Source organism: Phasianus colchicus, chromosome 3 (genome assembly GCF_987193195.1).
Source record: "Phasianus colchicus chromosome 3, bPhaCol1.hap1.1, whole genome shotgun sequence".
NCBI lineage: Eukaryota > Metazoa > Chordata > Aves > Galliformes > Phasianidae > Phasianus > Phasianus colchicus.
The window spans coordinates 71969310-71978447 of NC_143438.1; the positions used below are offsets into that span (position 1 = coordinate 71969310).

Here is a 9138-nt window from a genome sequence, read left to right on the forward strand (position 1 = left end):
GGAGCAAGATAAACAGCAGGTCTTCCATTAAGAAAAATATTGAGATGTCTCGCCCCCACTGATTTCAGCATACTGTACATCCTACAGGATCAGGGCCACAGTCACTGGCTGCAGAGACACAGAGCACAGATGTTTGAACCTGGCTGCAGGAGAGGTGCCAGCCCTTGTGAAGCAGAGAGATGTTCCCACAGCAGTTTCTTTGCTTCCAGTACAGGAGTGTTCCCCTCCTGCCCTGCTGCCGAGGCAGTGCCTGCATGGAAAATACACCTCTGCTGTCTCACAGTGTTCTGGTAATCCCATTTTTCACAAACAGAAAATGGTTGTCACTGCAGGTTGTACAACAGCTCACAGTGCCACTAACACTTTGCTGCCTCAGTGCTGCAAGATAGGGAAGGCAGCACTGGCAACTATGCTGCTAAACCTGGACTTGGGCTATGCAAGGAAATGTAGGGGAAAAGTGGGCAGCCTTCCAGAGAGGGCAGTGACTATAATAATATTGTATATAGTAATGTAATAGTAATATAATATTTAATAATAGGCAGTGACATCCAGCACTTGTGCAAGGAAGAGTTTGCTTTGGTGCCTATATATTGCTGGGATTATGGAAAAGGCAGTGTTATATCAGTCCTATATCTGGCACTTACGCAGTGGATGCAGCTGATAAAAAAATACATTAGAAAACATTAGATTTGTTCCAAAAACAAATGTATGAGTTCTTCAAGTGCAACAAAGGGGAAATTTAGCGGACGATGACAGAACAGGCTACCAAACCCCACCTAGTCCAAACATACAACTGAGAGCATATAGGGTGTAGGATTTTCCCAAGCAGTGCTCTTGGTTTCTTCAAAGCGTGCACTGTCCATGCTCCTGAGTGCCATTTCTGTGTCTGTGGTTATCATAACTCTTCTGAGATTCACATACTGCTCACATTGATGGGTGCCTTCTCTGTCATGACAGTCTGGTCCTTTGGGATTCCCAGCACACATCTCAAGTATTCAGCAAGATGCACGTAGCGAAAGACATTCAAACTAGCAAACAAGCAAAACAAACAGTAGTTATTTCTATCCAAAAATAGCCAGAAGATGAATTCCAACAAGTTTTTCATGGCAGCCATGTGGACAGAGCACTCGTGCAGCAAGTGGGAAAGCAGCATTTACTTCTCTCCCTAATTGGAAGGGACTCGGACTTGTGTGTTGCCAAGGCTGTTCCTGTTGTCCCCAGGGACACAGTGCAGAGCATGGGGCTGAAGCTCAGGCCTGCTCCTCCCAGACAAGACTTTTAACTATTAGTAACTACTACATGCTTTTATATTAGACTGTACATGAATATCATCATTCCAGTGTCTGAGTTTTGTCAAGAAGTTGCTCCCTATCACCTGCAATTCTATAAGTCGGTGCTTCTAGGATGCTCTTAAGAAGAGGAAGCTGCACGGTTCTTTAAGGAGAAAGATATCCTTATGGATTATCAGCATAAGGATCTGGTTGTTTTGCAAAAGTTTGTCCTTGCCTTCTGAGGAGGTACCTCTTTTTAAGGCTAAAAGAGAGGGAAAGATAAGAGAAATAGCTCGCATTTGCACACAGTGTGAGTCATGGCTTGCTCACTAAGGTTAGTCCTCATGATACTTGAAGATCTGTCTCAGGGTGCATACATGAACCTCAAGGCCAGTTATTTTAAAGGCATTTGTGCAGTCTCTAAGTGAAAGGCTTTGGGGAATTTGATGCCTGCCTTCCGTCTACACACTCCCCACATTGTTGAGGAAATACCTGGATTCAGTTGAGGGAAAAACCAAATATTTTTGTTTGGATAGTACTTCCAAGGGAACAGATGCTAGGAGCCAACTAGCAGCAAGTTTGCTTGTCCAGCAAATTTAACATGCATCTGTAAGTCATGTGCCTTTAGTCCTTGTATTTCCAAGTCTAAATGTGACTGCCTGCTACAGTCTCGGACTCTCATCATCATCAAGTTGAAGAGCCTGCTCCAAACACCATTAGGCTTTATCACTCTCCTCCTGGTCTTTCTGTTTTGCCTTCTCAATTACTTCCATCCAATCTACCAAACCCTCTTTTGCTGAAATTAAATTGTATTAAATTGTTACATGGGTAACTCAACTGGAAACAGCAAGGAGGCTGCGCTCTGTGGCAACATTTTCTGCCCTTGCAAGAGGCAAGCCAAGACTCCCATTTGTGTCTTCAGACAGCTTAGATGAGCTGCCTCGAAATCTGATCAAAAAACTTTGAGTTAAATAATCCCCATTTTGTGGAAGAGGAAAACCTTTGGTACTGGCAGAGCTGTAGGCGTTTCCACATCACTGCTGCTCTAACAATGTGGGAGAGGAGCAGTTTGTGCAGAGCCCATAGAGCCCAAGCACATCTCGTGGGCCCCAGTTTTGGGTTGTTTCTCGGTGCAGTGTGAAATGACTAACGTTTGCCTCAACTGCATTAGCAGTGTGTTTCTATAAGTAAAGCTCTTGGCCCAAAAGGAGTCCATCACAACTTTTGGTTTTGGAAATGTCTATGTTATATCGGCAGTGATTGCAAACAGAGAGCACAGCCATCCTGATTAATTAAACCCCACACGGTACCTCCTAGCAACCAAGGGCTGTTTTTCTAACACTTCTTGCTAGGACTTGCAAGAGCATAACTTAACCATGCGGGAATGCACTATCTCATTCTCATGAGCTCAGAAGTCTTTAAAGGAAACGTTACCTACCAAAAAGTTTTCTGAGATGCCATCAGTGGCCAAATAGACACAATGACCAATAGATGGACAGGTCACAGAAGGTCAGAAGAGAAGGTCCTATGCTGGATCATGTGTTAGCATCACAGTTAGCAACTCTCCTTTTTTCCCAAAAGAATAATGAAGCCACCCAGCCAGACCCCAGCTCCAAACGTATTCCCCACTGCAAATCATAAGGAATTTTAGAGCACAAAATCGGTGCTGTTCTGAAAACCATGTGAAACACTGAAATCATGTCACTGAGTCCATACAGAGTAAATGTCACTGAGTCCATACAAAGTAAGTTGTTGATGGAAAACCTGAGATGTGCCCATCTGAAATGCAGGGTTCCAGTTTTCACAAGTTTTTGAAATCCTGACATACACCGTCTATACAGCAGCAGCCTCCAGCAGCACTGCAGCTTCCAGCAAGAAGGTTCCGAAATCTACCACTGACCATAATGTGTCATCCCACCCTAAATCTGCTTTCAGCAATACTACATCAAATCCCTCTGCTTGACTTGGCATTGGTGGCCTATGAAGGTATTACTTACATCTGCAATCCCATGCTTTTAAGATGCATCTTTTACTAAAAAAAATCCTAGCTAAGCAAAGATAGCAGAGAATCATTTCTGTATCCCAAAGCATGAGAAGAAAAGTAGGTGGCTGTCACTGCTGAGATCTAAGCCAGGATGTTCTTGTGGCCAAGAAGGCCAATGGTATCCTGGGGTGCGTTATAAAGAAGGTGGCCAGGAGGTCTACTCTGCCCTTGTGAGGCTACATTTGGAGTACTGTGTCCCATTCTGGGCTTTTCAGTTCAAAAAAGACAGGCTCTCTAGAGAGATTCCAGTGGAGGGTCACAAAGATGACGAGGGGCCTGGAGAATCTCCCATACGAGGAAAGGCTGGCAGAGCTGGGTTTGTTCAGCCTGGAGAAGACTGAGAAGGGACTTGATCAATGTTTACAAATATCTAATGTGTGGGAGTCTACTGGATGAGTCCAGATTTCTTTCAGTGGTGTGTGGTGATAGGACAAGGGGCAATGGCCAAAAACTGAAACGTAAGAAGTTCCAAAAAAATATGCGGAAGAACTTCTTTACAGTGAGGGTGACGGAGCACTGGAACAGGCTGCCCTGGGAGGTTGTGGAGTCTCCTTCTCTGGAGATATTCAAGACCCGCCTGGATGCCTACCTGTGTGACCTACTGTAGGGAGTTACTGTAGTGCGGAGTTGGACTGGATGATCTCCAGACCTCTGCAATTCTGTGGTACTGCAATCAAGGTAATTTGCTTACCTAGAGGAAATGACTTACATCTAAATGCATACCCACCTGCTGTGCTTTACCAGCCTCAGAAGCTCAGCATGCAAGCTCTTTGCTGAAATTAATTAACAAGAGAAGCAGAAAATGATATCATCATTAATTAATTTTCAACACTGTTACAGGGAAGCCTGAGGAGTATGTTTGTGACCAGTGGTTCCCCAGGAAATAGGGCTATACACAGAGGAAGACCATTCAGGGACCTGCCTGGTGTCACAGACTTGAGCACTAGAGGGGCTGGACCAGCAAATAACCACAGGGTAATTTTGGAGACAGCATCAAAGTTACCTATGATTATTTTTAAAAATTCTGTTCTAAAACTTGTAACTGATACTTGTTTAATTCTAGAAACTTTTATTTTTAAAATCTGCATTTTAAAATATGTTTTATTGACATTAAGCTCTTCTCTGGTACTAAGAGTAACAACAAACTGACCTGGGAAAAGCTGCTGCTTCTTACGCCAATCAACACCACATTATCCATTTACGATGCTGGGGATTCCTCATCAGATTTTCCTCCTCTGCACTGCACATCTTGCCAGTAACCACAGAGGCACATTTTCTACATCTCCTCTCAGATATACTTCCAGCAGCACAAACATGCAAAAGCACTCCTGAAAAGGACAGGTCACTAACTAGTGATAGCCTGCCAAAGCATCACTGCAGGCCCAGCTCTCTCCACCTCTCCTCACAGGAGAGGGACTCCAGGCCCTCTAGCATCTTCATGGCCTGTCTCCAGTATGTCCTTGTCTCTCTTGTACTGGGTGTTCCAGAACTGGACCCAGCATTCCAGGTGTGGCCTCCCCAGGGCTGAGCAGAGGGGAAGGATCACCTCCTTTGCCTGATGGCAACACTTCACTAGTACAGCCCAGGATTCTATTCACCCTCTTAGTAGCAGGGACACACTGCTGACTCATGTTCAACTTGGTGACCAGCAGGACTCCCAGGCCCTTTTCTGCAGAGCTGCTCCCATCTGTCTGCCTCCAGCAAGTCCTCATGCCTGCAGCTGTTCCTCTCCCAAACTTTGCATTTCTCCCTGCTGAACTTCATGAGGTTCCTGTCAGACCATTTCTCACCCCCAGCCCTCTTAGATGGGAATCTGATGGCATCCAGACTGGCTTCCACAGGATATAAGGAGGATGCCAGACAGCTCTCCACAGCAGCAAATGAGCCACCACATCAGGATGGGGGCTGAGCCTCAATGCCAGGCTGGGGCTCCCCACTGGCAGCATCCCTACAGGGCCACCCTGCAGACAGGTGACAGCTGGAACCCCACAGCCAGGCACTGTGGGGCACTGGCACAAACCTTGGGAGCTGGGCACAAGGACAAGAGGCAGCTTTCCGTTCAAGGTAGCACAAAGATCAGAGCTTCTTATCAGCACCATTGATCGGTACAACTGCTGTTTGTTACAAATCACATTGTGAATTCTTTGAATCAGAAGCTGTAACAACAAAGGGCCATATGTTTCCTGCTTTTGCAGGTCATGTGGGGAGCTGGAGCAGGAGAAGAAATGACTCTGAATACTGTGTAGCCGAAAAAAAGCCATTTCCCCTCCACCTTGGAACTGACTTGAGCCCCAGCATGGGACACCAGGCCCAGCTGCAGCCCCTCACCGGGCCACGGCCAGCCCTGCACAGAGGAACTAAGGAGTGCCAAAGGAGGTCTGCACTTCATTCCCAGCAATACAGTATTTTATTCCCAGCAACTCATTTCCAGCCTAAGGAAATCTGCTTAGTGTCTCTCTCATCCCTCTTCCCAGCTCCTGGTTTTTGCACCTTGACCTATTTTCCTGCATATGCCCCATGTTTAAAGTGCAGAAAACTGTAGTGTGAGTATTCCAAGGGGTGAAGAACACTATTTGGAGAGAGGAGGCTCCCACTGAGGACATTCATCAGGAAGTCTGTCACATCCTCAGGCACTGCCAGGAGCCAGCACTTCAGGTACAGGGAGCAGGCCTAGAAAACTCCAGCAGGAAAGTATGGCAGCACCTCACATCTCATGGGGGAGTTACTTCCACAGGGACCTCAAGCAATGTCATTATTTATCTGAGCAGCCACACCACTTATCTCCCACAGGAGAAAATCTACAGAGGCCATACAGGACGCAGCTAGATCCAACTGACAGAAAACTTGATGAGAATGGAGTCTCCAGGCTCAGAAGAATTTTATTGTATTCCACCTCACAGCACAATCCCCCTCAGCACCCCTAGCACAGGACCTGCTGCTTGACAGAGTAGTCAGGGGCTGGACATCAGGTAATGAGTTGTAACTTGTTTTTAAACCTGCCTGTACATCAGTGCCTTTGGCAGGGGCTGAAAGCTTTCTTCTTTCAACATGAGCTCTCATTATTCCCATCTCCAGGCAGCTCAATAAGTTCTCATGAATCTGGGAATAGAAGAGCAGCAAGAGAGCTGATGATAAACAGTCTCTACAGGGGATTTCTGGTCACCAAAAATTACCTGCCTAGATGTTGCAGAATGAAATGGAAGCAGCACTCATTTTGATAGACAGTTATCAGTGACACAGCTTCCTTTTATTTTACCAGACCTTTCCTCATAACCTGTCTCAGATGCTCCTTTCTTGGTTCTTAGAAAAGCCCTTCAGATTCCACCAGCCAGGAATCAACACAGCAGGGTTTGGCTTCAACACTGTAGCAGATGTACCTTAGTGGGATGTATCCCATCCACATGGAGACCACCAGAGGTGGACCTGAGGCTGTCATACATGAAGACAAAAGAAGGACAACTCTGGAGAGAGACACACAAAGTCTCAGAGATCTTCCCTAGCAGTCCGCTTTATCTTTAATCTTCACTTCTCAGTAAAGTGCAGTTGGGCACTCTGAAGATATGATGGCTTGCTGGCATGGGGAAATTTGGGGAATGCCCATCTTGCTTGAACTGGCTGTGATGATTCAGAGAACAACAAAGGGCTGAACTTCGGGCACTGTTGCTCTCCTCCTGTTCAGTCCTTATTTAAGGGTTGCAAGAGAAGTGTGGCCTGAAAGATGTTTTGTGTGTGGTCTCAAGATTGTATTGCCTAATGATAATGCAGTAAGATTTTGTTCTGTCCCATAGGACTCTGTCTTTCCCAAATGAAACACCATGATCTTGGATCTTGATGTGATGATTTGAAGTGGCCAAATTCAGTAACAGAGAGAACTGGGTCCTTCCATGGTCTTAACCACCGCTGAGGGCATGTCTGAAGGTTTATAATGGGTTGTAGTGGAGCAACCTCTTTGGACTATTATGACGCACTGTGATTCAGAGAAACCCTTGGGCTGCCTTAACTTACTTATGAGACCCTACTGTTGTCTGCTAGCCCTGGAAATTAAAACAAAATAGTGCAGTCCTATGCAGTCATTTCTTCCTTTCCCAAAATCATGTCGTGGAGGATGCCAGACTTGCAGATGCAGGTGCTGTGAGACTCTACAGGATGGCATCGAGCATCGTGGTGCCTCATCAGTGCCCAGGATCCATAGCCCTGTGTGAGGTGTCAGGGGAGAGCTGGGTGCCTCCGCGCAGAGTCACAGTTACCCACGGCATTAGCAGACAGACACAAGAGCGCTCCCAGCCGCTTAATCACAGTGGCAAGTCTTTGGCAGAAAAATACATATCTGAGATCACCCCAGGAACTTGGACAGACTGTGTGGGTGCTGGACTCGAGGTATTTCATAGATCAGTCTGTGGCCAGACAATGGCTGTAGGAGGGCACGTTTTCGGGTACAGCAGCACTGGGACTGCACTGACGCAGCCGCAGTGCCTGCACTCGCTCTCCTGACCGTGTGTCCAGCAGACATGGCTGCTGCCCAGATTTACAAACCATGCTCTTTTACGTCAGTTGTGAACTCACATGGCGTGCCCTCTGCATCAAAAGGTACAACATCATAACCCACTGACAACACAGCTGCTCACCGGACCAACGTACCTCGTTCATTTCAATGCAGAATACAGAGAGCATTCCTTATTTCTGTTTGGAAGAAGCAACAGATTTCGCCTTAGCACCTTCCTGCAATCCCGCTCTCTCACAGCAGAATCTGCAGTCTCCCTAAATCCTTGTGACCATGCACCGCACGATGCAACGCTACTGTGAGCCGCTGCTGCCACCCTCAGGTCACCCTCGTACAAAAACTCGGTTTGCCTCTGGTGAATGTCGTCATTCACATAGAACCACAGAATCATAGAATGGCTTGGTTTGGAAGGGCCCTCAAAGATCATCCAGCTCCAACCTTACCGCCATGGGCAAGGGCTGCTGCCCACCAGCTCAGGCTGCCCAGGGCCCTATCCAATCTGCCTTGAATGCCTCCAGGGATGGGGCACCCACAGCTCTCTGGGCAGCTGTGCCAGGGCCTCACTGCTCTCAATGAAATTTTCCTCTGAAATCTAATCTAAATCTCCTCTCAGTTTAAAGCCATTCCCCCTTGTCCTATCACTATTCACCATGTGAAAAGTCAGTCCCTCTCCTGCTTATAAGCTCCCTTCAAGAGCTGGAAGGTTGCAATGAGATCTCCCCAGAGTCTTTGCTTTGCCAGACTGAACAAGCCCAGCTCCCTCAGCCTGCCTTCATAGGAGAGGTGCTCCAGACCTCTGATCATCTTTGTAGCTCCCTCTGGACCTGCTACAAATGCTCCACATCTCTCTTGCACTGTAGGCCCCTTGCACCCAATAGGTATGATGGGATTACTTGCCAAGGATGGGTCAAGTTTTTGTAACTTCAGATGCTTTGCATCAAAGCAGGGGCAGCTCTGGCATGGCTGGAGCAGATGCAGGACAGTCATGGCACACAGCCTGCTTGTTTCTTTGAGTCCAGACCCTAAACTGGCAGCAGTGCACCCCCACAACCAGGCAGCTGCACACATTCTCTCTCTGCAGCACAATGCACAGCTCGCTGCTTCCCAGACATCTCCTGGCAAGACCCAGCTGGGCAGCAGCCAGCCAGATGCATTCGGCCTGCAGGAACATGAAGCTCCAAGCAAGCTGTGCCCACCCTGGGAACATGCCACTGCAAGGGCTGGGGCAGCAGGATAGAAACCAGAGCCAGAAATGGGGAGGCCTGAAGTCACCTTTTATTTCCACTTTCAAACCCCAGGTAAATCCACGGCTGGATTTAACC

At 47.2% G+C, this 9138-nt stretch overlaps 1 long non-coding RNA gene across 1 annotated transcript; it reads right to left on the reverse strand.

Moving 5' to 3' along the window:
• Positions 1 to 669: 669 nt before the first annotated feature.
• On the reverse strand, positions 670 to 4849 carry LOC149918669 (uncharacterized). The gene is made up of 3 exons (XR_016465633.1): positions 4466 to 4849; positions 4043 to 4088; positions 670 to 1028 (listed from the first exon to the last, which is right to left on the reverse strand). It is a non-coding gene; the product is annotated as an uncharacterized LOC149918669 (long non-coding RNA).
• Positions 4850 to 9138: the final 4289 nt, after the last annotated feature.